We start from the raw sequence: 25,210 nt of genomic DNA on the forward strand, positions 1-25,210 counted from the left end.
TATTTATTTTAATGTTGTAACTCTTCTTAGAATATTCTGTTTTCCTTTTTTCCATTCCTCACTGGGCTGTTTTCCCTGTTGGAGCCTCTGGGTTTATAGCATTCTGCTTTTACAACTAGGATTGTGGCTTGGCTTGTAATATATATATATATATATATATATATATATATATATATATATATATATATATATATATATATATATATATATATATATATAATCTGTTTTACATATGTTTGTACCTGGTTTGTATTTCCTTACAATGAGTAGCTTCAGAAAAATAATAAAAATAAAAAATAATTTTTTAACAAGTAAAATTATTTTAATTTGGAAACATAATCAAGCCAGATGTTAAGATAACAACAGATAATATAAATAAATTTGAAAAAAAGCCAAAAAAATTTCTTTCTCTTGGTTAAGATTCTTCATCAAAATACCTATAGTCTGAACTTTAGAATTCTTTCATATAAAATATAATTTTTAGAGAATATTACTACAAAATCCCTTTATATCATAGAGGAATATGTATTAGATGAAATTAATGTTTTATTTGGCTGTAAAATTAGAAATCATGAAGGATTTTAGTCATCTTGTTTGGTAATACAAGTGGTAAAGCATTTTCCAAGGGTGATGGTGACGTGTCAAAAATAGAATTTGGTGTTATGGCTTATAAAATATTAATAAGCCTTTATAAAGGCAATGGTAAGTCTTAAAATATAATACGATTAGTCATTTAATGATATTCCAATCTAGAGACAGTTATATATAGGTGAAAACATTAAAAAATCGAGGTTTCTTGTTAGCAGACGAATTTATTTTTGGAAACGAAACTAAATTATTAAGATAAAACATTACTAATTGTCTATTTGCAATTTATAAACTTAATTTTCAATTTTTTGGATATTGTTCATCTATTCTAATAAATGGTTTATCGATATATATTATTCATAATAGGCTTGTAATCTCAAAAAATTCATGGACACATTGACGGTATGGCCACCTGTTGACTGTAAAAGTAACTAAAATATTGCAAAAAAATTTAATACTAGTTGCAACTTTGTACAGTATATCAAAGAGGCTTTTTTATCCAAGACATACACTATTTAATCATTGCAATGTAAGACGAATATATTAAGAAATAGTATTACTTTTCTTTGGAGTAATAATGTACTCAATTGCTAAGAGGAAAACTATTTAAAAATTGAATTTAAAAAACTATCAGTAACTTTTGTATATGAGAGTATTCATTGAAATACCTATTGTCTTAAGTTTTAAATTTCTTTATATAGAATATATTTTATGTATAATAATAATACAAAACATTTATTTTTTTAATAGATTTTTTTTAGCTACTAATAATGATCTATTTGATTGTAAAATTAGAAATCTTAAAGGTGTTTTGCTAATCATATTTGGTAAAATAGATAGCAAAGGGAATTCTGAAACAGAGTCAGCAACTTGTGTTACCAGAAGAAATGTGCGAAATACCTTCAAGAATTTTAATTTTACAATCAAATAGGACTTTGATGGTATCTAAAAGAATTTAAAACTTTATAAATGTATTTTATGTTAGTTCTGTGCATAAAATATATTTTATATACAAGAATTTTAAAACTTGAACAATAGCCATTTTGATGACTAAAATGGGCAAGGTTGGAGTTGCTAGAAGTGGCTAGTAAATTTTCTATTTTAGTTCTCTTCTCAGTATTTATCTTCACAATTGGATATATTATAACTCCAAATAAAAGTAATTTTATTTTCTAATGTATTCGTCTTATATTGCAATGATAGGATATTGCATGTCTTGCAATAAATACCTTCTTCTGGATATACAAGGTTGCAAGATAGTATCAAATATGTGTCTACATAAATAGTTAGCTTTACTGCCAATAGGTGTCCATACCATCGCCGTGTCCATGAATTTCTTGAGATTACGAACCTATAATGAATAATAAATATCGATAAATAATAAAATAGAATATAGGAACATTAGTATCAAAATTAAAGCTGGAATTTACATGATAGAATGGGCCAATTTATAAGATATTGTTTTCTTAATTTAGTTTAGTTTCCCTAAATAAATTCGTCTGCTAATAATAAATCTCTATTTTTAAGGTTTTCATCTATATATAGCCATCTTTAGGATGGGATATTCATTAATGATTAACTGTATTAAATTCTAAGACTTAAAATTGCCTTTAAAATGGTATATTAATGTTTTATAAGCCATAACACCAAAGTTTTTTTGCCACGTCACCATTAGCATTCTGAAAATGCTTTTTCCACTTGTATTACCAAACAAGATGACTAGAAACCCTTCATGAGTTCTAAATTTACAGTGAAATAAAACATAAATGGGATATAACACATTCCATTTCTTGTATATAATTTTATTTTGTACTTGTTTACAAAAGAATATATTTTATATGAAAGAATTGTAAAGCTCAGACTATAGTTTTTTTTTTATGAATGAGCCTTACAAGAGAAAAGCAGCAAGCAGTTTTAACTTATTTATATTATCAATTTCTATTTTAACAATTGAATAAATCCTGACTATAAGTTAAAGTAATTTTATTTTTTAATATGTTCGTCCTATATTACTGTGTCCACAAAATATTATTATTATTATTATTATTATTATTATTATTATTATTATTATTATTATTATTATTATAAGAAACACTAAGGGAGATTTAATGAAAAAAAACTATAAAATATCTTGAGATTAGACTATAAAGAGTTACTCAAGTTAAATTCATATAACATTATAAAGAATAAACTTTAAATACGTCCCAAGATTACTAGATGAGCCGTTGTAAAGATGAACCTGAAAGGTATGACAGTTTGAGCCAGAACATGGCCACCGCTCAGGAGCTCACTGGAACTGTCAGTCAGTCTGAAAACAGTGAAATACGGAAGGTTTTAATTCCACTTTCTTACGCCACTTGTCCTGCCCAAAAATGCCGTTATGTAAGTGATTTCCTAATCTTTTTGGATGGTATACATACATCCCATCCATACTGTCAAATAAGTGGTGTATACATGATGTAGGAAATTGTGACAACAATGCCCGTTCCTTCTATATCGTATTTATTTAAATTTGCATAATGCTCTGTCAAAGGTGTCTGTCACGTTCGGGCTGAAGTCATGTCAAATGAAACTAACCATTTTTAATTAGTAATGTAAATTATCCAGTGGGAAGTAACCCTTTATGGCCACGGGTAGCCATTTCAGTAAAGCCCATTTCCTATAGGATATAGATATATATTTCTAAAACAATTCATTTGTGACGGGAACGAGTGTCATTTTCGAAGGGAGCGTAATTTTTTTATATAAGAAAAAGTAGTTTTTTTTTCCTAGGTTACATTGCCCTGTAATACAGTAAAATATCCTAAATGTTGATAAGTTATAGTTTATATGACGTATTTGTTTAACCTTAAATCTCGAGGTATTCGATTTTCATTATTCGTTACTTATCATAAGTTCATCTCTTTTGCTCACTAGGCTATTTCTAATTTTAATATCAATTGGTAGGCTTACGGTTTTAGTGTATATACGCTTACGTTTTTCATTTGCAAAGGTCAACAAATAGACGCGTTTCATATTGCAAATGTTTTCTTGCTTACTGCATTAAAATGTAAAATTTATTAAGAGCATTTATTATGAATTTTTATACAATTTAAGAGATTTGATTTCATTTGGGTTTGCCTCCAAATGTTTATGTTGAGAACCCTCTGTATTAAAAAAAAATTATATATATATATATATATATATATATATATATATATACCCTATATATATTTTCATTAAAATTATAATTATAATTATTATAATTAATTGCTAAGCTATAACCCTAGTGGGAAAAGCAGGATACTATAAGCCCAGGGGCTCCAATAGGGAAAATACCCCAGTGTGAGGAAAGAAAATAAGGAAAAATTTGAATATTTTAAGGTATTTATAAAGTATGTTACTGTTTTGGGTATAGAAAATGTCGCCTGATTGCCGTTGTGCCAGAGTTGTAATAAGTCGAGAGGATGTCCTAACCTAAGGCATGCCCACCTAACCCTACATTGATTGCCAAGTCTTTTAGCCTAGTGAATATGGCCTAACCTACTGTAGGGTTCTCCCTACCTAACCCTACTTCATTTGCTGTGTCCCCTTTACCATAAGGGATCACTGAAATCATATTAGAAATCATAGAAAGACATGAATTAGTAGCAAGGGTAGAATGTAAACTGTGTGGGGGCAGAAACTGAAGACCTCTCTCATTTCATTCTTTACTGTCCAGACCTTAGCGACGAGAGAAGGAAAATATTAAAGAACTACAGGGTTGTTGTGGCGGGTGTGGTAACGTCTGACTGGTGAACTGGAAAGGCGAAACTAAACTGATACTTTGATATATGAACCATATATTTTTCCTACTATATCTTGTGTTTTATGCATTTCTGACTTTTATTATTGGGACAAACCACCCATTCATGAGTTTTTGGACCCCCTTTGTACAAAGACAATTACAGGGGACACCAGTCAGAAAACAGGTTTTTTTTGGGGGGGGGGTGAGGAAAGGCCAAAAATGACTGATTTGCAGCAATAATAATAGTCAGAAATACAAAATAAACACAAGATAACCAGTTGGAAAAATATATGGTTCATGTAAGTGGATGAAAATTAAAAGTATCACAATTTTCTATGATTCACTTATGTCCTCCTAAAGGGGGTTTGGTCGGCCGTGGCTCACTTTGCTTGCAAATAAGCGTAATCTCACTGCTCCTATGTTCTGGCAAGCGGCACACGGATGTGTGCTGTGTACTCCACCCTCGGGGTCACTTTCGGTTATTTTTTTTTTTACTTTCACATGAGCAACAAAAGCTATAGGCCTATACTGAGCGGAGAGCATTTTTATCCTAATCAATTGCTGATATAGATTAAATTACACTAAATTTTGAAATAGATTTTACTTTCCTCTTGGAGATGTCTTTCCATGATTGTAGTATAGTATAGTTGAAACTGAAAGTTAGGGTGGAAAAACTTACCTGTTGTATAACAACATCTGGGAACTTGTGCATAAATATTTGGAAGCTAGTAATTGGTTAAAGAAACTAGGTAATAATTACATTATTGTAAATACTCAGAAAACTTCCCAATGCATGCGCAATAACTCGCAATCAGTCTCTCAAATGTAAACAATGTCCTTGGAATGAAAAATATACTTCACATTTTAATCAATCGATGCATAAGTTATCATGGGCCAGACCCCATTAAACATAGAGAAAAGGGCAAGCTAGCCAGCACTCGCCCTTTCTTACAGTGAATTCCAATTTAGTAATTAAAGTATCATATATTAACCCTGAAAACAATGAAAAGTGTAAATTTTGTTAGTGATAGTATTAAAGAAGTCTTATCTATGAACAGAGCTCAACAGATTACTGACATTAAATGTAGATCCATATATTTACTTATGCAACGTTCTTCATCACAGGGAGATAGGGTTGATAATTATATTTTAGTTTTAGCTGAATACATGAACTGTAAATTTTTAAAACAGGTCATCTTGTGATTTATCAATTTCAGACCATGATTAGTAGCACGAACCGCAGTTCCTTTGTTGCACAGTTGCTGGCTTTATATGCAAATAACCCTTTTACCCCCAGGCTATTTGGAACTTTCCTACCCTTAACCCCAAGGCATTTTTTTTTTTCAAGAACATTTTGCAATACTGTATATTTTTTTTAAATTGCTCTAACAGCCTTTAATTTTCATCATAGAGAGGTCAGGTTGGTCTCATTCTTTTGGAAAATGCCTGAAGTTTTTCATAATGTTAACAAAAATATGCAAAAAAGAATGTAAATAGCAGTTTTTTGCAAGGACGTACCAGTACGTCCATAGGGTTAAAGGGATGAGTTTTGTGAAACGTACCAGTACGTCCATTGGGGGTAAAAGGGTTAAACATTCCTGGTAGTCATTTATGCATCTGGCAAAAGGTAATGGATGTGTACACTATCCATCATCTTCTTTCCCACCGTTATCCCTACATTAATGGGTCAGTTGCCTGATGCGCCTTCTCCGATGCCTTTGGTCAAAGGCATCCTCTTCCACTAAACCTCTTTTCTCCATATCATCCCTGACCTTGAGGACATCTAATTCTATGCCTTCCACTTGATCTTCTCCCCCTAATAGGTTTATCCGAAGCCCTTCTCACTCACTCCCCACCATCCATCTATAACACGTGCCCACACCATCCATCCTTAACACGTGCCCGCACCATCCATCCTTAACACGTGCCCATACCATCCTTCCTTAACACGTGCCCGCACCATCCATCCTTAACACGTGCCCGCACCATCCATCCTTAACACGTGCCCGCACCATCCATCCTTAACACGTGCCCGCACCATCCATCCTTAACACGTGCCCGCACCATCCATCCTTAACACGTGCCCCTACCATCCATCCTTAACACGTGCCCACACCATCCATCCTTAACACGTGCCCACACCACTCTCGGTCGTGACACCCTTATCATCTCAGTAATACTACACTGACATTCTTCTTATTTCATCATTTTCCAATCTTTCAAACAGTGATATTCCCATAAACCATCTTAGCTTTCTCATCTGTTCTATCTATTCTCTATCCATGTGGATGATTATTTGTGATATGTCTTTCGAGCAGGAACAGCTATGCTGTACATTTTAGGGAGCTGAATTATAGATATTGAATAATTGTCGTCGCCAAAATCGAAGATTTTGCGAAGGTTATGGATTCCCTCTGGCGTCATTTGTTTCTGAGCAATTGTACACAAAAAGTACGGTTCCGATTTTGACCAAAGTTGGTAGTCGTGATGGTTTGTACCTGAAGTATATTTAGATGGAAACGAAACTCAGATAGATCCTTCCTGAATGACTTTATTTTTAAGACTAATTTATAATGATATACAGTTTAAAAGAAGACAAGATAGTTAGGGTAGTTATGCTTAATGAGTAGTAAGTATCTGTAAACACAAATATAACCTCTTGTAATAGGTAGTTATCAACATAAATACATAACACCTTTTCCCCTCGTGAAAAAGAATGAAAGTTTAAAGCAAATAAAAGGATAAACAATCAATAATTAAATGGTGGCATAGCTTCGAATAAATAATACAAAACATGCATAATATTATTAATCATTTTACATTCTAAAATAGTCAGGTGGTCTACTTTGTCTGCTAGACCTTCGAAGTTTTGGTAATTCAGATATCGATCCATCAGGTGAGTCATCAGAAGGTTTACCATTTTCATTTCCCGATAATTTTTCTGCAGCTGCCGCCTCCTTTTCTTCTACATTGGGGATTTCATTCTTCTCTGCACCTGCAACTTCATCACCTAACTCTTCACGAGTATTTATGAACTCTTTTGGTAATGGCGGGTCTGGATAGCTGATCAACTCTGAAAAATCACGTGCTAAGAGTTCACTTTTGCTATCTTGAGAGTCATTGGAGATCAGTCTCATTTGATCAATATGCCTCTTCCATATTAAGTTACCGTCCACTTGTACATTGTATGTACATGGACCCAATTTAAGAACCACAACTCCTCGAGTCCATATGCCCTTCTTGGTATTTTGACGATAATCCCGAACCAGTACCACGTCCCCTATATCGAGTTCCCTCATTGGTTTCTCGTTCTCTGAGGCTTTTCTTTCAATTCTCTGAGATGCATCTGGGTGTATTAAATCAAGGCGAGTGCGCAACTGCCGACCCATGAGCTCTGCAGGCGTGCGCTTTGTTGTACAGTGAGGTGTAGTTCGGTAAGTCAGTAGAAATTGACACAACTTGGTATTTAAAGATGTATTACACGATTGCAATGTTCTCATCGCCCTTTTCATTCCTTGTTTGAATGTTCTTAGTGTATTTTCGGCCTGCCCATTACTGCTTGGGTGATAAGCGGGTATCAGTATATGCTTTACACCATTTTGGGTCATGAACTCTTTAAATTCCTCAGCCACAAACTGTCTTCCATTATCAGACACGAGCTCTACACAAACCCCATGCTGAGCAAATACCCGCCGCATGATCTCGATGGTATTCATAGTTGTAATTGATTTCATTGGGTGTACTTCTGGCCATTTTGAAAATGCGTCAATCACAATGAGGTACATTTGTCCCAGGAATGGTCCTGCGAAATCAACATGTACTCTTTTCCACGGACCGGAAGGCCATTTCCACGGATTACCCTCAGCACGAGTCGGCATTGGCTGAGTAGCCTGACAAGCCGAGCACCCTTGCACAGTGTTTTCAATATCTTGATCGATATTCGGCCACCACACATGCAAGCGAGCTAATCCCTTCATCCTAACAATCCCCGGATGACCACCATGTAGCTCTTCTAAGATTTGAGTTCTATATCTAGACGGTATTACCACCCTGGCACCCCATAGAAGACATCCCTCTTCAATTGAAAACTCACGCTGACGGCTATGGAAGGGTTTCAGTTCCTGTGCAACGTCCTCAGAGTCTGGCCATCCACTTCTTGTGTAATATAAAGCTCTAGCCAGTACAGCATCATGCAAAGTTTCCCTTGCAACAGATTTCGCAGTTACAGGAAGAGAGTTCACCTGGTGCCTGTTAAATGCAGTTGCTTCTTGTGTCCAGTTTACAAGCTTATCTGATGCATCGGAGTCACAATCTGGTAAAGGCAACCGTGAGAGTGCATCAGCATTTCCATTGTCAGTTGAACGACGTAATTCAATGTCATAATCATAAGCTGCTAACTGTATAGCCCAGCGTTGTATTCTTGCAGCTGCAAGGACTGGAATGCCCTTCCTGGGTCCCAGAATGTATGACAGTGGTTTGTTGTCTGTAATAAGGGTGAATTTACGACCATATAAATATTGATGAAACTTCCGTAGTCCAAAGATGATTGCCAAACCCTCACGCTCAATTTGGGAATAGTTACGTTCAGTGGGTGTTAACATCCTTGATGCATAAGCAATTGGTCTCTCTCCGTTACTGGTGATATGGGAAAGCATTGCTCCAAGTCCTTTGGGTGATGCATCTACTGCCAACGTCACAGGTTTACTCAAATCATAGTGCACTAATACTCCTGTTTCAGTGGTCAGCATTTTTTTAATCTCGGAAAAAGCTCTTTCACACTCTACTGACCAATGCCATTTTCTGTCTTTATGCAGTAATTCAGTGAGAGGTGCTGCGACTAATGAGAGATTTGGCACATAACGACGGTAATGGTTTACCAGCCCCAGGAAGGATTACATTTCAGACCTTGATTCTGGCCTTGGTGCATCCGTGACTGCTGCAATGGCATCCTCCGTCATATGGATACCCTCTTCATCCACAATGAAACTCAAATATTTCAAGGAGGGCTTCATAAATTCACATTTCGACAAATTACATTTCAACCCATTGATGTGCAACCGCTCAAGTACCTTTTCAAGATTGTGTAAATGTTCAGCTTTGGTTCTCCCAGTAAGACTAATATCATCTATCTTGCATCCACAAGGTACTCCTTGCAGAACTTTATCCATTAAAGACTGAAAAAGTTGTGGTGCTGCTGAGACACCATATGGTAAACGGGTATATCTGTACAAACCAAGTGGTGTGTTGATTGTGACATATTTCCTAGATTCCTCATCTAATTCCACTTGCTGATAAGCTTGTGATAAATCTAACTTTGAGAAAGTTTTTCCACCGTTCAGTCGCTGGTAAAGTTCATCTGGATTTGGCATTGGATGTTCAGGGTTTTCCACATAACGATTTATGGTGACCTTGAAGTCACCACAGATCCTAATAGAACCATTGTCTTTTGAAACTGGCACTATCGGTGCCACCCACTCACTATATTCAACTTTCTCAATAATTCCTTTCAAGTCTAGTCTTTTAAGTTCTGCATTCACAGCATCCCTGATTGCATAAGGAACTGTCCTCGCTTTATAAAAGATTGGTTTTGCATCCTTTCTTACACGAATATGAGCCTTTATATTCTTGGCTGTATCCAGTTTACCATCAAAGACATCACCATATTTCCTTAACAGTTCGTCTAACTTTGAGGTTTTCAGAGTACCAGAATATAAATGATTTACAGCTAACTTTTTCCAGTCAAATTTAGCAAAATGCAGCCAGTCCCTACCGAATAAGGCAGGTCCATTCCCCTGTACCACATACACTGGCACTTCCTCCACTCTGTGTCCATGAACTTCCATAGTTATGTAACACATCCCGACAACTTCTATTTTTTTCTCCAGTCATGGTTTTCAGCACAATATCGCTGGATTGAAGTACTGTTTTTTTCAGATGTTTAGCGTAGAACTCTTCACTGATCAGTGACACAGAAGCTCCTGTGTCCAATTCCATATCAATTGGTATCCCATTTAATTTAACTTTCACTATTATCTCTGGAACCTTATTGTGTCTTGCTTTCATTTTCTTAACACAGTATTTCAATGTATGCACCAATTCATCCTGCAGTTTGCACTCTGTAGTTTTTTCTTCCGAGCCGCTGGTCTCCTCCTCTGCCATGTTGACCGTCGATCGTTTCCTTCCTTGTCTTCCATATTTCAAATTTCGATTGACTGTGGTGTGATTTTCCATTCGGCACATTCTTCGAAGGTGTCCTTTTTTATGACACCCATTACACTTGGTATCCTTATGGAAACAAACATCAGCCTTATGGTTTGTCTTCCCGCAACGATAACACTTGAGAGAAGCTGTCGGCCCAACAACTTTGTTTACCTCCTGAGTTTGACCCTGAATCTTCGTGACGTTTTCATCAGCCATTTCCTGACTTAGCGCAATCGAAAAAGCTTTCTTTAAGTCAAGCTCCTGTTCACTTAATAGTTTCCTCTGTGCCGAGCGGTTGGCCAATCCAATAACAAACAAGTCTCTTAAAACTTCCTCTTGAAACGCACCAAACTGACATGTTTCCGCCAATTTCCGTTGCTCCGTTGCATAATCAGTGATGGATTCTCCTGGACATTGTTTCCTATTGTAAAACTTGAAACGTTCAGCTATCAGGATGGGTTTTTGGTGGAGGTGATTTTTCAAAAGCTCAGTAAGTTCTTGATAAGTCCTTGATGAGGGGTTATTAGGGGCAAGCAATGTTTTCAGAAGTCCATATGTAGGAGCGCCGACGGCGCTCAAGAAAACTGCCCGTTTCTTATCTTCCTCTGTTATGTCATTTGCTAAGCAGAACTGATCAAACCTTTCGACATAATCTTCAAAGTCCTCGGATTTGTCATATGCTGCTATATTACCCAAATGCGCCATCCTTAATTTTCCCTTTCGTGAGTCAGTTCCTCGTCGCCATTGAAGTATATTTAGATGGAAACGAAACTTAGATAGATCCTTCCTGAATGACTTTATTTTTAAGGCTAATTTATAATGATATACAGTTTAAAAGAAGACAAGATAGTTAACAGGGTAGTTATGCTTAATGAGTAGTAAGTATCTGTAAACACAAATATAACCTCTTGTAATAGGTAGTTATCAACATAAATACATAACAGTACCCAAGGAGGAATTTGTATCCAAAGTACAGGTACACAGCAGTACTTTGAAATAATCACAATGTTAATTACATGACAAATAATTTGTTTGCGAACAACATTGCACAGAAACTACAGAACCAATTTTAACAACCATTGGTGGACATGCGAGGTATGATCCAAGGACAGATTCATTAGATGTTGAAGAATAAATGTCTTAACCTTTGTAATGACGTGTATAAAAAGGGTATGACTTTTTTTTTCTTTTTTTACCTCTGCCAACAAAGTTTGAAAGGTTATGTTTTACCCCATTTGTGTGTGTATTTGTGACCAGCTTCCTGGCCACAATTTTAATCTTAGAATAATGAAACTAGCAGGGATTAACTTTCATGTAAAATCCTGGAAAGGATTAAATATTGGAAGTTCAAGGTCACGGTCAAGCAAAATGTCCAACTCACGTATTCAGCCATAAGTTTGGACATTGGTGTTATAGATTATAGATACTTCAAAATTGGTTTATTGTTGAGTGTATGAAAATCCACGCCAATTGATACATGTTAAGGTCAAAGGTCAAGGTGGAGAGATAAGCTGCTGTGGCGGAGGTCTGCGCTCTACTGAGGGCCCCTTTAGTTTTATCCCTGTTCTGCATTCCTTTATCCATCAGAGCGTTAAATAAAAGTTTTTTTTCCGTAGGAACAGTCCTTTATAATTATGCCTGATTTTACTCATCTCTGAGGTAGGCATTTACTCAATTTATATAGAAAACAGCAACAATTATTTTCTACATTATCTTAGGTTACAACTCGATTGCTATTCTGACCATTGTTCTCTAACCTTGGGTAATGCCATAGCCTCAGTACCATGGTCTTCCACTGTCTTGGGTTAAAGTTCTCTTGCTTGAGGGTACACTCGGGCACACTATTCTATCTTATTTCTCCTCCTCTTGTTTACTTTTAAGTTTTTATAGTTTATATAGAAGATATTTATTTTAATATTACTGTTCTTTAAATGTTTTATTATACCTTGCTTCCTTTCCTCACTGGGTTATTTTCCTTGTTGGAGCCCCTGGGCATATAGCATCCTGCTTTTCCAACTAGGGTTGTAGCTTAGCAATTAATAATGATAATAGCTGCTGTCACTCCCCTTTATTTATCATTGCGTGTTATAACTTCCCCGTAGGTGGAACTTTTTAGCTTTCTTCTTTACGTCTCTTCCAGCTAATTCTCTTGAATCTTGCTGTGAAGCTTCTCCTAGCCTTACTTCACAGTCTAACCTGCGGGAGATTTTCCCAGTTTTACCAGTTTGCTGAATGACCTTTCAGACTCCAGTGCCAGGTCATAAATCCCAAATTTATAAATCTATCCTATATTCAAACATTAGGTCATACATATACCAAAGGCACCTCCCCCAATTTTGGGGGAGGTGGTACAGTTTAATATAGATGTATACATGTATCTAATAGATATTTTTTTCATTTTTTCCAAATACTGTAACAAAAACATTCATTATATTGTACAAATTTATTCTGCATGAAATGATTTTCTGGTTTTACACTGGGACAGTAGATGGAACTAGAAATCTTTTTTTGTTCACGGTTTTATAAATATAAATACTTGTACGCATTATAATGTATATTATCACCTTTCTACTCGCAGGTAGGCTATGCACTCAAGACGGTGGTTAGCGGTTGCAGAAGGGCATTTCAACTAGACCAAAGAGGATGCCGCCAACCCTAATCCAATACAATTAAATGGATGGCCCCAGTCCAGTTCTAGGCAAGAGGACCCTCCAAGAAAATGATACCTGATGGTAGATTTTATACAACTTGAATATCAAGTAAGATTTCTTTTAAACTACCTTTCAACATTGTTGTAAATTTCAGTTTACTAAATTGTGTGAATATTTGAGGATCAGGGTAAAAATATATTAAGTATGAAAAAATATGTTCCTAATTGGATACAAACCTTTGTCATTTATATGGGTTAGCTCTGGAAGAGCTTTGTTTCGTCCAAATTGAAGAATTATTGTGGGACTGGCAGTCTAGTATGGCTGCCTCGTGGGCCCACCATGCCCTTGGGTGTGGCGATGCTAGCAGCTGTGTGCTCACTTTGCTCCTGGCCGCTACGAATTTCATTTGTCCGTTACAGACCACCTTGCAGTGTTTTGTGTTATAATCGTTTTCTTATAACTAGTATGAGGGGTAAGCAAGTGGTTCTGAGAACCTGCCCAGGCCTTGAAAGTTGCCTTTTTGACACCTTCATGTGCCAAGTTGACATAGACTAGCCACCCATTGAGATACTACCGCTAAAGTGTTATGGCGTCTTTTGACTGGCCAGACAGTACTACATTGGATCCTTCTCTCTGGTTACGGTTCATTTCCCCTTTGCTTACACATGCACCGAGTAGTCTGGCATATTATTTATACATTCTCCTCTGTCCTCATACACATGCCAACACTGAGGTCACCTAACAATTCTTCTTTACTCAAGGGGTTAACTAATGCTCTGTAACTGTTCAGTGGCTACTTTCCTCTCGGTAAAGATATAACAGACTCTTTAGCTATGGTAAGCAGCTCTTCAAGGAGAAGGGCACTCCAAAATGAAACCATTGTTTTCTAGTCTTGGGTAGTGCCATAGCCTCAGTACCATGGTCTTCCAATGCCTTTGGTTAGAGTTCTCTTGCTTGAGGGTACACTCAGGGCCCACTATTCTATCCCATTTCTCTTATTATTATTATTATTATTATTATTATCAAATGCTAAGCTACAATCCTAGTTGGAAAAGCAGGATGCTATAAGCCCAGGGGCCCCAACAGGGAAAATAGCCCTGTGAGGAAAGGAAACAAGGAAAAATAAAATATTTTTAAGAACAGTAACATGAAAAATATTTCCTTTATAAACAATAAAAACTTTAACAGAAGAGGAAGAGAAACTAGATAAAACAGTGTGCCCAACTATACCCTCAAGCAAGAGAACTCTAACCCAAGTCAGTGGAATACCATGGTACAGAGGCTATGGCACTACTCAAGACTAGAGAACAATGTTTTGATTTTGAAGCGTCCTTCTCTTAGAAGAGCTGCTTACCATGGAATAAAGAGTTCTTCTACCCTTACCAAGAGGAAAATATAGCCACTGCACAATTAAAGTGCAGTAGTTAACCCCTTGAGAGAAGAATTGTTTAGTAATCTCAGTGTTGTCAGGTGTATGAGGACAAAGGAGAATCTGTAAAGAATAGGCCAGACTATTCGGTGTCTGTGTAGGCAAAGCGAAAGAACCGTAAACAGAGAGAAGGATCCAATGTAGTGCTACCTGGCCAGTCAAAGGACCCCATAACACTCTAGCGGTAGTATCTCAACGGGTAGCTGGTGCCCTGGCCAACCTACTACCTAGTTTTGGTTAAATTAATTATTGTTTGTAGTGGAAATATTTATTTTAATGTTACTGTTTTTAAAATATGCTATTTTTCCTTGTTTCCTTTCCTCACTGGGCAATTTTCCCTGTAGGAGCCCCTGGGCTTTAGGCATTTTGCTTTTCCAACTAGGGTTGTAGCTTAGCAAGTAGTAATAATAATAATAATAATAATAATGTAGTCTGAACAGCAGCTGTGAATCCCAACAGCATTGCAAACCATCTGCTACTGAATTACAATAAAGAAAGAAGATATTGGAAAAAAATGAAAATTGAAAGGAAAGAAATCATTCAGAGAAGTTAGGAGATCTTTTTCCTTTTCACCGTGAAGGAACTTCAAAGAAGGTGGTTTTGCTAAAAAAATCCTTTAGTTAAATTCATTCTTATTAGGAAAGTCAAGATGAGCTCCATATTTTTCTCAAGTCGTATTTCTGTACTTCCTAAAATAGTATAGGCCTTGCTTTTGCTTTTTGTATTTTACTTCGACTTGACCCGGGCTGATGGTGCTGAATCATATCTGCCTCAATGTTACTAAGCTGCTGCTGTTATTATTATTACTAGCTAAGCTACACCCCTATTTAGAAAAGCTGGATGATCAGTGCATACATTTTTGTTTTCTCTGTGTTATTGGTTCGTATGAGTTTTCAGAAGTCAAGATATTAACCCTTTTACCCCCAGGCTATTTGGAAATTTCCAACCCTTAACCCCCAGGGGGTTATTTTTTTCCCAGCACATTTTGGTTTATATTTTTTTTAAATTGCTCTAACAGCCTTAATTTTTGTCATAGACAGGTCAGGTTGGTCTCATTCTCTTGGAAAATGCCTGAATCTTCTCAAAAAATTATAAAAAATATGAAAAATATTACTTGTAGCATTTTTTTGCGAGGACGTACCGGTACGTCCATGGGGGTAAAGGGATGGCTTTTGTGAAACGTGCCAGTATGTCCTTTGGGGGTAAAAGGGTTAAAGTGTCTTCTGAGTTTTTTTAAGTACAAGTTTGCTCGATTTACCATGCTGATTTGGTATGCGATCTCATTTATGGCGTGATCTCAGAAATTATTATTTTTCTATGGTATGCGATCTCAGTATTTTTAATCGGTAAAAATAAAGAATAATAGAAAATCTAATGGTTCTTGCTTCGCCATGCGCTCACTTTGCTCGCGAAATGATAAAAACATCATGCTCCGTATTTACTAGCAAGCGGTAATGTTCAGCTGCACACGTTAACATCAATGATTAATTATTATTTCCTAGATAATTATTTCCATTATATATAATATATTTTTTTTTAGAAAATCTAATGGTTCTTGCTTCGTCATGAAGTGAAATGTGATCACTACTATCAGGTGAGACTGCATACCAAAACAAATGGATGATTTTGAGATCGCATACCAAAACGGCAGCCGATTTACTTTACACTTACTTTAAGGGCTGCTTTTCTGGTCCTATGCTGCAGGGGAACCCCACTCTCTACAGGACCTTCACAGGCATTTTATCACTTATAGTCCAAGGCATTCAGTAGTTAACAGTTTGGAAATGTGTGATCCACATTATTATTATTATTCTTATTTGTACTGTAGTCAATTTCTTTTAGTGATGCAGATTTGCACCGACTCGCAGCGGTGCCCTTTTAGCTCGGAAAAGTTTTCTGATCGCTGATTGGTTGGACGAGATAATTCTAACCAATCAGCGATCAGGAAACTTTTCCGAGCTAAAAGGGCACCGCTGCGAGTCGGTGCATATCTGCCTCGATAAAAGAAATGAACTATAGCTAAGCTACAACCCTACTTGGAAAAGCAGGATTCTATACAGCCCAAGGGCTCCAACAGGGAAAAATAACCCAGTGAGAAATGGAAATTAGGAAGTAAATAAGATATGAGACTTTATGAACAATTGAAATAAAGTATTTTTAAAATATTAGCAACCTTAAAACATTTCATATATAAACTATAAAAAGACTTAACATAGAGTACTGTATGTTAGTGCAGGGACGAGTTATGGTTAGCATAGATAGCTCAGATATAATAGAGGTTTATTTAACTGCGTAATACTGTAGTGTAATAAAATGAAAATTTCTGAAAATAGGAGTTTTCCTTAGTTTGGCTAAAGCATACAACTGCGTAGTAGTGTAATAAATTGAAAATTTCTGAAAATAGGAATTTTCCTTAGTCTGGCTAAAGCATACAACTGCGTAGTAGTGTAATAAATTGAAAATTTCTGAAAATAGGAGTTTTCCTTAGTTTGGCTAAAGCATACAACTGCGTAATAGTGTAATAAAATGAAAATGTCTGAAAATAGGAGTTTTTCTTAGTTTGGCTAAAGCATACTAAAACTTTGTACAGTACAGTATTTACTTTTACTACAAAGCACAGGTGACAATTAGTACAGTAGTACTGCAAGTTTTGACAGTGTTGTTTCTGAGTATTTGCTGGATTTCAAGCATGCATTATCTGCTTGTGTGCACAATTTGTGGCTAATTAAGAACAAGCAATTTAATTTGGTTGTTTGGTAAGAAGTACTGTATTTTAGATACCTGTTTGTAGTGGGTATGGTACATCTTTTAGCAGCCAGTACATTGTGGTAAACATTAGAATGAGGCAAACTGATTGAATTTCATATTCTGCCTTCGTCTGTTTATTCACTTGTTTTTTATGGTACCTGTGAACTAATTCTGTTTGGGGTCGCTGTTGCATTCGGTCTTTAGTCCCACCTAATTCTTACCCTTCTAATGGATTACTATTCTTCCTTTCTCCCAGCTTGCTGTCTTACCTCTTTGTACTTCATATGGGCCAAGTTTCTCTAATGCAATTCTTATCCTGTTTAGGTGTTGTCCAGCAGCAAATATTCTCACTTTCATTTTTGATTGATTTGATGTCTTTCATATTTATGGAATTGTGATCCTTATTATCCTAAACTTTAAATTACTAATTATTCAGAAAATTACTTCACTTTTACTTTATTTTAAGGGCTGGTTTCCTGGTCCTATAGCATGGGAACCTTATGCACTACAAGAATGTTAGTCATTTACAGTCTTATGTATTTAGAGTAATACACAGCTTATTCCATGTTTATTGTCAAATCCACATTATTGAAGCACTTTAAAAAACAAGAATGTTTTCAGTTTCCTCTTGAAAGTTTTGTCTTCAGTCTTTTGGATGCTTAGTGGAAGCTTGTCTTATAGTCTTGGAGCCTCATGTTTGAAAGCTGTAGATCCTGCTGTAGACATGCATCTTGGCTCCAATAATTTGAAACTATCTAACTATTCTTGTGTTTACACGATTCATTGGCTGCACAATATGTAGCAATTCTCTTTGATATTTTGGATGTCTGATAACTTGATGGGTTATTGCACATTATCTTAAACTTTTTTAGTTTGAATAGACAGCCAATTTAATTCAATTAGTATAGGAATGATCCTTTCTCAGGGTGGAACACATTTTATCAATCTTGCTCGTCTTGTTTATTAAGTTTTGTAATTTCATGTGATTCCATAAGTTGCACTTTGGGTAGATTGTTGTGGATGGAGTTCCAGTAGTCAATCTTGGTAAGAACACAGTTAATCACAGGTTTCTGTACAAAATACTTATCCAGTTAATTCTTTGCAAAAGCAATGTTTTTAAGGTGATATTCAGTGTTGCTTACTACATTATGACTTTAAGCACTGAGAGATACATTACAGTCAAGTGATTCCTCTAGGTCACAAAATTTACTTTATATTGGGATCAAGTTGTTGATATTTGTGTGTCGCCAAAAGTTCTTAAGTTGTCATTCTTTAATTTAGTTGTATATTTGTCATCCATTCCCTAACACTGGTAAGAACCTTGTTTAAAGTTTTAGCGGTATCATCACTGTCATTTATGAAAAGTAAGAGTTGTGTATCATGGGCAAAAAGTTTAAACTCCAGTTCATACATTTGAAAGATCTAAACTATAGGTACAGAATAAGACTGGGCCTAGTACACTTCCCTTGGGTACCCTTCTTTTTAATTGTTCTTAAGATAAATGAGTTTCCAATTCGTAGACAGTAGTTTGTCAACCAAGTAATCTTTTAGATACTCAAAGGCTTGATCTTCAATACCATTTGGGCCTTAAATCATTGAGTAGCAGTTCGTGCACAACTATCGAAAGTAGCGCTAATATCGGGTAATATCAAGATAACAAATTTGTTTACATCCATCATTTCCTGCCGATCATTTACAATAGCAATTGAAATATTATTGTCTGTATGCTGAACGGTTGTCTGGCAATGCTTCGAATTTTTAAAAGTGACTAACTAGTTGTTCAAGAATGACATATTCCAGCAATTTTGAAAGGAGCATTTACTATTGCACTGTAATTGTTCAGTGGCTATTTTTTCTTGATAGAAGAGAGACTAGCTATGGTAAGCAGCTCTTAACCCTTTTACCCCCAGGCTATTTGGAACTTTACAATCCTTAACCCCCAGGGGTTATTTTTTTTTTCAAGCACATTTTGTAGTATATTTTTTTTAAATTGCTCAAACAGCCTTAATTTTTGTCATAGAGAGGTCAGGTTGGTCTCATTCTCTTGGAAAATACCTGAAGTTTCTCAAAAAATTATCAAAATTATGCAAAAAAAAAATTAAATAGCAGTTTTTTGCAAGGACATACCAGTACGTCCATGGGGGTAAAGGGATGAGTTTTGTGAAACGTACCAGTACGTCCTTTGGGGGTAAAAGGGTTAAGAGAAGGACACTCCAAATTCTAACCATTGTTCTTTGGTCTAGGGTAGTGCCATAGCCTCTGAACCATGGTTTTCCACTGTCTTGGTCTTAAACCCCAGTCCAGCAGATTACCAGGCAGAGACATTTCCAATATGCTACCAAAACCCTTTGGGATAATACTAGGGAATTATCCTATTGAAAATGCCTCTGCCAGGTGATCTGCTGGACAGGTTTTCAATACCTGCTCAAGCACGATAGTTTCTTGTAGTGTCTGCAACCTCACCATCCTTGAGAGCTAAGGATGGGGGTTTTGGGAGAACCTACAGGTCTACCATTCCCTACCCCTCCCTGGTCCTAGCTTGGGTGAAGAGGGCATTTGGTGCTGATCATATGTTATTGTGGTAATTCTCAGGAGCTTGTTAAGGTCCCTCGCTTCTGCCATTCATGAGTGGCCTTTAAACCCTAAAATCCAGAATCAAATCTTTTAAAGCAGTCTCAGAGGAAAGTGTCAGGAATGACTTTCTTTACTTTAAGGGCTGCTTATCTGGTCCCGTACAGCAAGGGAACCCTACTCTCTACAGGACCTCCACGGCTGTTTTATGATGTTCATTCGGGAACATTTAACATTTCACAATTCACATTGTTTGCTTACTGTTCGATCATCTTTGTCAAAACAGGAGAGTATCATTGATTGTGGGTTGGTAACTCCATATTCATGTGGGGGTGGGTGGTCAGGAAGAGTAAAATACAAATGGTTTAAGGAAAATGAGGGATCTTTACCCACACTGGAATGAGTGTTGTTGGCTTTTCAACTATTTATTATTATTATCATCATCATTATTATTATTATTATTATTATTATTATTATTATTATTATTATTATTATTGTTACTTGCTAAACTACATCCCTAGTTGGAAAAGCAGAATGCTATAAGCTCTAGGGCTCCAACAGGGATTATATCCCAGTGAGGAAAGGAAATAAGGAAACTTCAAGAAAAATAATTGACAATTAATATAAAATATCTTAAGAACAGAAACAACATTAAAATAAATATTTCATATAAACTATATAAACTTTAAGAAAAACAAGGGGAAGAGAAATAAAATAGAATAGTGTGCCCAAGTGCACCCTCAAGCAAGAGAACTCTACCCCAAGACAGTGAAAGACCATGGTAAAGAGGCTATAGCACTATCCAAGATTAGAGAACAATCGTTTGATTTTGTAGTGTCCTTCTCCTAGAAGAGCTCTGCAATGTAATTGTTCAGTGGCTTCTCACTTGGTATGGGTAGAATAGATTTTTTAGTTATGGTAAGCAACTCTTCTAGGTAAAGGACACTTCACTAGAAAGGCAACATCTCCCTCTCCATGCAACCATGTACTGGACTGTATTAATCTCTTCCAGAAATGGATCCCCAATATTTACAAGAAATCACTCTGAAGTGGTGTAAGCAAAAGTCGTGATTAACGTCCTGTGGGCGTATATTATAGGTATTTCCATACCAAATTTCAGGTCGTGATATAAATATCAGGGCATAAGAGCAAAAAATGCAAATTTTTGGTCTATAAAAAGTTGAAAATCTAAAAATAATCATTAATTTTTTTGTTTAAAAATAAACAGATTGCAAAACTAACCATTTTGAAGAAACCTGTTCCAAAAATGTCGAGACTTTCTATTGGTATTTATCTAGGGCACCTCGGTATGAAATTTTAATTCATTTGGTTGTAATACCAGGGCGCAGGTGACCAGAATATAATTTATTTTGTCAGAAAAGGGCAAAAAAACTAAAATTAATTTGGTATGTATCAAAAGAAAAAATTTAAACTCATCTGGGTATTTACCCACTCGACCTTTGTGCCAAATTTCAAGTCATTTGGCCCAGCAATGACCAAGATGAATTGATTGGAAGGTTTGGCAGCAGGAGGCGAAGAAACATTCAGGAAAAAACAATATATGTCCCTCACATGGAGTGGGGTATGAAAATCAAACCATTGTTCTTTAGTCTCGGGTAATGCTGTAGTCTCTGTACCATGGTTTTTCACTGTCTTGGGTTAGAGTTCTTGTGTTAGAGGGTACACTTAGGCACAACATTCTTTCCTTTATTTCCTTCCCCTACTGGGCTATTTTCCTTGTTGGAGCCCTTGGGCTTTTAGCATCCTGATTTCCCAACTAGGGTTGCATCTGGTATACAAGCTTTGAGATAAATTATTTAATCATACTGAATGGAAATTGATATACGATGAGTAATTGGTCCTTAACCCTTTTACCCCCAAAGGACGTACTGGTACGTTTCACAAAACTCATCCCTTTACGCCCATGGACGTACCGGTACGTCCTTGCAGAAAACTACTATTTGATTTTTTTTTTTGCATATTTTTGATAATTTTTTGAGAAACTTCAGGCATTTTCCAAGAGAATGAGACCAATCTGACCCCTCTCTGATGAAAATTAAGGCTGTTAAAGCAATTTAAAAGAAATATACTGCAAAATGTGCTTGAAAAAACAAATTAAAACAAAAATGTCATATGAGGTCTGTGTGAAGAAATTGCTATTTTTTCTTTATAAATTATGTAAATCACTTAGCAGTATACTGTACATGTAATATTTGGAATAAAAATTTATTTACTTTCAGATCTATACACTATCAAGCTTTTGGAAGCGGAACGACTATGCTGAGCTTCCGCTGATGAGGAACTCCTCACTCCCTCTTCAGAGGAGAGGAGGAAGAAGCCAAAGCTTCTCGAGGGGGAGGAACCGTGGATTTCTGCCTTGAATCTGCTGGTGGAGTAGTTAGTATTCTTTAATTCATGTTTGATTAAGCACTGGTAGGTGGTTGTGCATTTTAATGCTCTGGTAAAGTGTAATACTGTATATTATATAGAATATAAAAGTTACTTTAGTGAGGAGGGAATTAATTTTCAAAGCAATCTTAATATTAGTTCCAAACAATCATAGGCTGTTTATTTCATTGTATTAGGCGAGTATTTAAGGTAAATCATTTTTATCTCTTAGCCTCGTGCGGGTCCAGTATCATAGCACTGCATGTTACAAGGGTCCTTTTGGATATTGGCTGCACTATACTTCCTTTCACAAGTTCTCTCCTCTTTATCAGATGTCTTTAAACGTAAATATATAACAGCAGGGATTTCCTCCCAAGTTGCACCTCTGCTCTGAAGGATCCTATTTAGAGCTCTGGGTCTTATAGCTGAAATTCTGTATCACAAATCACAGCTCCTATGCTACAATGGAAATATTTCCCTTCCAGTTTGCTATAAAATTGATGTCTCGACTGCCATGTTGACGCATATTTCCATTTGTAGGAGGGCTGTTCCATCAGTGCCCCTCCTCCAGGGCACTGTAGGCATTGCTTAAGTCTTTGCAGCATTCCATTAGCACCTTCCATATATCGTTCTACTTTATCTCAATTCCAGGTTCCTTTCTTCCGTCTGCTGTCCAGTCTCTTACCCTTTACTGTTTATCATAGCTGCTCAGTTTTCCTGCACTGGAAATGGGTTCACAGACCCCAGTATTGTCTTATATAGCACAAATTCATAAATCATATCTGTCAGTGTGATCCAAAGACTCATATACAGTAGTCTTGAAAAATTTTTATCTTATGTCTTTTCAGGTTCTGTCTTGATCAACTTCTTATTTCACTTGGTTTCCTTTTGGTTGACTATTCAGTTGGTAATGTGAAATGTTTAGGGATTATATACCTGGCAGTCTTTTGTGATTGCCCTCTAAATGAAGATTTAGCCTGTTTGGATAAACTTCTAGTTCATTTTTGAAGGTGCTTGGTCCAAAATAGTTGGCAATATATTATTCATATTTTTGCCTTTCAACTTTTAATTCTTTCCATTTGATCCTTGTTACCATTGAGAAGTGCCACTCCTAATGTAACATGACTGATATTTCAAATTTAATTGAAGTTTTTCTTTCCTTAAGCAATAGAGTACTTGGGTGTTACGTGTGTGTTTCTGTCAACTCTCAATTGAAGGTATTCTCTTGGGAACCTCATTCCTCTTGTAAGTAGGCAATGTCCAGATACATCACCCTTATAATGAACCTTTTCCCCTGTGACCTCAAAGACTTACATCTTCTCTTGTCATGCTGTCTTGTTATAGCCACAAGCAACATGCTCTTGGGAATCTCATTCCTTTTGTAAGTAGGCAATGTCCAGATACATCACCCTTATAATGAACTCTTTCCCCTGTGACCTCAAGGACTTCCATCTTCTCTTGTCATGCTGTATTGTTATAGACACCAGTAACATTGTTTTCCTCATTAATTTGCATCCTTACATAGTGGTGGTTGTCTTATTTGTACCAACGCTTTTAGATGTTATGGTGCAATTTTTATACAAAATAATCCACTTTTGGTTAACCTTGAGCTAGGACTGTTTCTTTACTTACTTTTACTTTACTTTGATGGCTGCTTTTCCCGTCCCATACAGCAGGGGAACCCCACTCTCTACAGGACCTCCACTGTCGTTTACCTTGTTCGTTCAGAGTATTTAACATTTCGTATTGCATATTGTTCATTTACTGTTGCATCGTCACTGTCAAAAGACTTATGAAATAAGAAAGTCATCAGTTTCCTCTTGAAAGCATTAATGTCTTCAATCATTCTAATGTTTCGTGGAGCTTATTATATAGTCTCGAGGCTGCATATTTAAAGGCTCTGGAGCCTAAAGTAGACATACATCTAGGTTCCAACAGTTTAAAGCCATCTGTAATTATTATCGTGTCGACACGATTTGTTGGCTGCGCAATGTGTAACAATTCTCTTAAGTATTTTGGACGCCCGGTTCTGAATACTGCCATCCATTTTAATTTGTTGGTTAATCTGGAATTAATGTTTAATTTACCTTCTGTATCACATTTGGTTATCATTTTCTTATGTTGGTCCAACAGCATTTTTTTCTCTCACCCTTTATTTTAGTGGGTAAAGTAAAGGTATCTTTCAATTCCACAGCACAGTACAGTACAGTAATCTTTCAGCCATCTCAGTGTTATGTTCCAAGTCCCTCTGTGAAAGGTGTAAAGTACATGCAGATATCAAAGATGTTTTTCTTTTTTCTTTTTTTTATAATTTTTCATATTTGTTTAAGCTTTTATAAACACAATAAAGTCGATTTAGAATAAAATAGTTGGTATATAAAGAAGAGGCCGTGATATAGATTTACAGGTCTTCATGAATCCAAGATGTACTAAGAAATCAATCGGTGAACCACAATATGGTGGGTGATTACTTTAGAAATCTATCTGGTTTCTCTAAACTTGTAATTAAGGATGATTACTTGAGCAGTATAAACTGCAACATTTTGGCCTATAATATTCCTCTCCTTGGTTTGACTGCTCCTCAGACAGCATGCAAGATATGATGTTGAGTCATGTGCGTCTAGTATATCTTAAGGAATCGCCGTACCAACGAAATTTGAAATTTTCATCTAAAGAGCAATGGCATCAATAATCATCCAAAATCTAATACAGTAATATATCTGATCCTTTAAATAGAAAAATGTCCAACCCCATGACACATCTTTTTTTTATTCTGCTTTCTATCCCAATGGTTTCATTGGTTATGTTCTTTTGGAAACTGCTGCATTCTTCAGGTATCAATCTTCTGGTAAATCGTCTTTGGGGCAA

The 25,210-nt window shown here is 36.1% G+C and overlaps 1 long non-coding RNA gene across 5 annotated transcripts in view; it reads left to right on the forward strand.

Moving 5' to 3' along the window:
• LOC137660140 (uncharacterized) overlaps positions 1-25,210 on the forward strand; it is a 96,018-nt gene that overhangs the window by 24,820 nt on the left and 45,988 nt on the right. For 2 of the 5 annotated variants that reach the window (XR_011047616.1, XR_011047619.1), the window contains exons 1-3: positions 2,856-2,970; positions 13,134-13,314; positions 22,195-22,351. This is a non-coding gene — a long non-coding RNA (uncharacterized lncRNA). Of the gene's footprint in view, positions 1-2,855; positions 2,971-12,791; positions 12,813-13,133; positions 13,315-22,194; positions 22,352-25,210 lie in introns of those variants that run through there. The other 3 variants (XR_011047620.1, XR_011047618.1, XR_011047617.1) reach the window with 3 other exon arrangements.

This window comes from Palaemon carinicauda, chromosome 20 (genome assembly GCF_036898095.1).
Source record: "Palaemon carinicauda isolate YSFRI2023 chromosome 20, ASM3689809v2, whole genome shotgun sequence".
Taxonomy (NCBI): Eukaryota; Metazoa; Arthropoda; class Malacostraca; order Decapoda; family Palaemonidae; genus Palaemon; species Palaemon carinicauda.